The sequence below is a fragment of the Bombyx mori genome, chromosome 9, assembly GCF_030269925.1.
Source record: "Bombyx mori chromosome 9, ASM3026992v2".
Taxonomy (NCBI): Eukaryota; Metazoa; Arthropoda; class Insecta; order Lepidoptera; family Bombycidae; genus Bombyx; species Bombyx mori.
This window is the reverse complement of record NC_085115.1, coordinates 6,932,368-6,937,705: the sequence shown is the minus strand read 5'-3', so window position 1 is coordinate 6,937,705 and position 5,338 is coordinate 6,932,368. Positions and strand designations below refer to the sequence as shown.

General features: G+C 42.8%; 2 long non-coding RNA genes across 2 annotated transcripts; one reads left to right on the top strand and one right to left on the bottom strand.

The window, feature by feature from the left end:
* LOC134199360 (uncharacterized) lies at positions 1-1,677 on the bottom strand. Its single transcript, XR_009973818.1, has 2 exons — positions 1,524-1,677; positions 1-327 (listed from the first exon to the last, which is right to left on the bottom strand). It is a non-coding gene; the product is annotated as an uncharacterized LOC134199360 (long non-coding RNA).
* On the top strand, positions 1,536-2,957 carry LOC134199361 (uncharacterized). Its single transcript, XR_009973819.1, has 3 exons — positions 1,536-1,980; positions 2,069-2,259; positions 2,744-2,957. It is a non-coding gene; the product is annotated as an uncharacterized LOC134199361 (long non-coding RNA).
* The last annotated feature ends 2,381 nt before the right edge of the window (positions 2,958-5,338 follow it).

Sequence of the window (5,338 nt, the reverse complement as noted above, 5' to 3'; positions counted from 1 at the left end):
TTATTTCTAATTTTACTTATTCATTAATTTATTACTAATGAAGTCTTTCTTATTAACAGTTTTTAACATTATTAAACTTGGAACTGATCAATATCTCGATCGTAATAGAACTTTAAGAATTCTTGGTCCATTACAGCAGCATCGCAGAACTTCAATTTTTCAACAAAATTATTCGTAATGTATTCCTCGTCTTTCGTTATCATTTCTTTGAAAGCTGTGTTACTAATCATATTTCCAAAAAACTTGCGGTTGCTTGTAAATCTTGGCGCGAACCCAACTGTGGTTTTGGATGGAAAGTTGATGAAACTTTGTAAATCAGTTTGAAATCTTAAAAATAAAACAATGATTATTTATCAACACAATATATTAGCCATTTCTACTCCATTTCTCTTTATGGACAATCATGATTTCTTAATTTGGTTCACATATCTGAATTTAGACACAAACTTAGTACGTCTTTATTATTATTGTATAGATGGATGAAAATAATAATATGATGTGAAGTCATAAATGTAAAACGCTACTTGTAAAAGCTTAACCCGACTCGTAAACAGGACATAAAGTTCAAAATAAACAAACAAAAGGCTGAGTTATTCTTAAAATTAAATTCTGAATTACAAATACGTGTTCCGAGACGTGGTGCTTCACAAAAGAACTTTTTAGGAAGCTGAGTGGCGCGCAGCGGCTTATTGTGCTTGGTATTTACGAGACCGAATCACAAATGAGATCCGTAGAAGAACCAAAGTTGCTGCCATAGTTCGTAGGATTAGCCAGCTGTAGTGGCAGTGTGTAGGCCAAAAAGCGTGAAGACCAGATGGCCGATGGGGCAGAAAGATCCTTGAATGGAGACTATGTACTGGTTCAGCAGTGGACAGTGGACAGGATGATGAGATCAATAAATAAATCGTGTTTCTAATAGTAAAAGTAATTAATCGGAATGAACAACCCTTCTCGGACCATCCTTTAGAAATCAATATCAAATATGCCATCTGCATACTTAAACTTTGCCTATATACCTCATTCTACACATAATTTATTGAAATCTTTACTTCCTTTGGTTTTCCTGGATCCTCATTCATATCAAATACGAGAAAAAATTATTTTACATTTTATTTCTCTTCTATTTTTGACTCTCACGTGGATGAGTTTACGGAGAGCCCATATACATCAAAACTTGACTTTAATGTTATAAAGTCTCAGTTATATTTCATTTGACCACACTACCCTTCAAACGCATGACTTCTTCACGGTAGAAATATGCAGTATGGTGGTATGTATGTCGCAGAAAGAGTGGTTAGTTTTAAATTTTTTTACAATGATACTTAAAGACTTCCTTTTGTTAAAATCTATTTATGCTTATCATGCTTTCATCTTAGTCTTTGCAATTCTCTTAAATGCATCAGCAGTCTTTTGAATGGGTTATAATTAATAAATAATAAAATAATTAAAACTCAGGCAGTCGCCAAATTTTAATTAATGTTATATCGTACAAATCCCGCAAACTATGAACGTCTAAAACTTACCGTTTGTTGTTCGGCATAGGAAATTGAACACATGTCCGAAACATTTCAAAAAAGTTCGAAGCAACGTTTTTGGCTATATCAATGCCGTATGCATACCTGAAAATATATTTTGGAAATCACTCATTACGACATCTTGAATGAAACCAATGAAGATAAAAAACGAAAACCGTACTTTTTACGTGAAATGTCAACGTTACATCCAGCAAATGCTGTCATTATAAAAATAATATGAAATCTGAACAATATTGGACACATAACTAAACATAACTTTTAACAAAAAAAAACTTTATGTCCACGAACTACATTTATTCAATTACTGGAGTAGAAAACCTTGAAAACATTTCAATTTATGACTGTAATGAAATTGAATTTTTTATACCAAATAAAATAGTTTTCAGCGTAAACAGCAATTTATTTAGTATTCACTAAAGAAATGTCCAGTAAAATTCGTTTTAATGTGTGTACAGAACCTACACGCTTTTTGTTACCTTCCAAACACCTCTTTCTAGCAGGAGATGATATAAAGTTAAATGTCGTATTAACAGGTGAAAGGGAGAGGAGGGTACGATCAGGAAATTATCATTTTTCTCGGAGCTCGAATGCGGTGTGGGAGGTTTGCATTTTGAAATGACATTTGAAATAAATTTCCGCAAGCGACTACATTCCCGCCGGAGGCGTTCTATTGGAATATTGGCCCGATAATAATTAATTCCTTCAAACCGCATCCCGTTTTAGGGTTTGTTTCTCCATTTTCGTACTTTTAACTTGTAATATTAGGTAAATGACATGTTTCTCGTAGCGTTTTTAATTTTTTGTGATACTGTTATTAATTAATTAATTAATACAAATATTTTGTATCATCAACATTTTGGAGTCGTTTCCTAACATAGTCGTTAATATTATTAGGTAATCTGAAGAGTTTGTTTGGTTGAACGAGTTCGAATTGAAAAATCTATACTATTATTGGGTGCGTTGCGTAAACGATTAAAGTTAGCCCACTGAGTTTCTCGCCGGATCTTCTCAGTGGGTCGCGATTACGGTCCTGTGATAGATTAAGCGAAGTACTGCTTTTAGACTAGCGAATCTTTCAGGCTGAGCCCGTGAACTCACCTATCGGAATAGCCCCTTATGCTACCAAAGATTAGGTAGGAAAAAAAGTTAAAGTTAAATGCAACCATCATGTACGACAGAATAAGCGATAGTATATTTCTATTTTTCAGGTTTACTCACTTTAACCTTTTTAATGGAAATCAAATTTGATTCTAAAATAATGCATGCGTTACGAAAGGGTTTTATTAACAAGTTATAAATCTATTTAAACTAATATTAAATTCTGAACAAAGTTGGTCCATCCATCAATTGATATCAATGATTTTTTTTACGAGATATAGCTGTTTTATAATATATTTTCAACAAATAAATGATTAAGCATCACGCGCAACGTTTTATTATACAGAATTATGTGCGCAGGCTGTGGGCGGTCATTTCACGGGCGGGATGAGAGTGCGGTAGTGAGGTCGGCCGCTAGGCTCGCATCCCAATGATTTGCCTTTTAATTTCAGACGAAGATAATTTCCTATTATGTTATCGTTTGCCGTAACAATCAATAAATCTCAGGAACATTTAAGTACGTAGGAACCGATTTACATACGTCAAGACTGCTTTTTCACACGGAGAGTTATATGTTTCGTTATCAAGATTAGGTTTCGGAAACTATTATTAAAACTAAAATAAAACTAAAACTATATTTATCTATAACTATAAAACTATAAATTAAAACTATTATACACACTATGTATTTCTTTTTTTCCCTACCTAAGTTGGTAGTCTTGAGAGGCCAGCGTAACCTAGCGAGTAAGTGAGCTCACGGGGCTCAAACCTAATGAACTTTGCTAACACTAACCCTAGCAAGAGCAAGCGCCTACGCCCCACTCTTTCTAACCCTGTTTCTCTCGTAAATGAGTGACGCAGATGAAGTTTTACGATTTAAATAAAAGTATTAAAACAATACAATTTTAATAAAATACTAGAATCTGTTTTAATAGTGTTGTTGCTGTAAATTGGCAGAATAAATAGCTCACTGTCTATCTAGGGTTCCCAAGTGGGCACTGAAGTGCCTGAATAAAGGAGCTCCTGATGGAAGCCTCTACGGTGGTGGCGTGGGCGCCCATGCGTACATACCCAGTCGAGGTCGAGGGCGAGGCAGGGTGGTTCCGGGACACGATGCGTCGCATCTGTGATGTGTCGATGCCCCGGATCGGCCCTCGACTTCCTAATCGCAAGGCGTACTGGTGGTCGCCCGAAATTGCGCAAAATTGCGAAAGGCGCGAGTGCGCCAGGCATCGCCGCCGCCGCCTGCCGCGGTGCAACGATCCGGCTGCGTTCGCGGCGGCAGAGGCCCGGCTGCACGGCGCATTTTACGTCGCGCAGAGGGCATTGCAGTTGGCCATCAGCAGAGCCAAGAACCAACACATGGAGGGTCTCTTGGAGACGCCGGATGAGGATCCGTGGGGGCGGCCCTATCATAAGGTGCGCAATAAAATGCGCCCATGGGCCCCCCCGATCACGGAGCGTCTCCAGCCTCAGCAGTTGCGGGACGTCGTCTCGGCGCTGTTCCCGCAGAAGCGGGAGGGATTTGTAGCTCCCGATATGGATACGCCGCCGGAATACGACGGCGAAGCTCCTGCTGAGGTGCCCCATATAACGGGGGCGGAGCTCCGTGTGGCCGTGCGCAAAATGTGCGCGAAGAACACTGCACCCGGCCCGGACGGCGTCCATGGCCAGGTTTGGGCCTTGGCTCTTGGTGCCCTGGGGGACCGACTCTTGAGGCTTTACAACTCCTGCCTCGCGTCGGGACGGTTTCTTTCATCGTGGAGGACGGGCAGACTCGTGCTGTTGAAAAAGGAGGGGCGCCCGGCGGATACTGCCGCCGGGTACCGTCCCATCGTGTTGCTGGATAAGGTGGGCAAGCTGCTGGAACGTATTCTGGCGGCCCGCATCATCCAGCATCTGGTCGGGGTGGGATCAGATCTGTCGGCGGAGCAGTATGGCTTCCGAGAGGGTCGCTCAACGGTAGACGCAATCCTTCGCGTGCGGACCCTCTCGGAGGAGGCCGTCTCCAGGGATGGGGTGGTTTTGGCGGTATCGCTCGATATCGCCAATGCATTTAACACCCTGCCCTGGTCCGTGATAGTGGGTGGAACGACATGGAGTGCTCCCCTACCTTCGCCGGCTGGTGGGTTCCTACTTGGAGGACAGATCAGTCACGTATACCGTGGGGGGGGGGGAGTTTTGCTGAGTATGTCCGTCTTGCTACCGCAGGAGTAGCGCATGTCGTCGGCAAAATCAGGAGATTGGGCCTCGACGTGGCACTCAGTAAATCCGAGGCTATGTAACCACATTGTGGAACCCCACAAGGCCCGGAGAGTGCCACCTGTCGATGTCCATATCGTGGTTGGAGGCGTCCGTATCGGGGTCGGGGTGCAGTTGAAGTACCTCGGCCACATTCTGGAAAGTCGTGCTCACTTTTAGAAACTGGTCCCTCGTTTGTTGGGGGTGGCCGGCCCGTTAAGCCGGCTTCTGCCCAACGTCGGGGGCCTGACCAGGTGACGCGCCGTCATTATACGGGGGTGGTGCAATCAATGGCCCTATACGGGGTACCCGTGTGGGGCCAATCCCTGGCCGTGGGGGTGGCGAAGCTGCTGCAGCGGCCGCAACGCACCATCGCGGTCAGGGTCATCCGTGGTTATCACACCATCTCCTTTGAGGCGGCGTGTGTACTGGGATGCCGCCTCGGGTCCTGGAAGCGGAGGCGC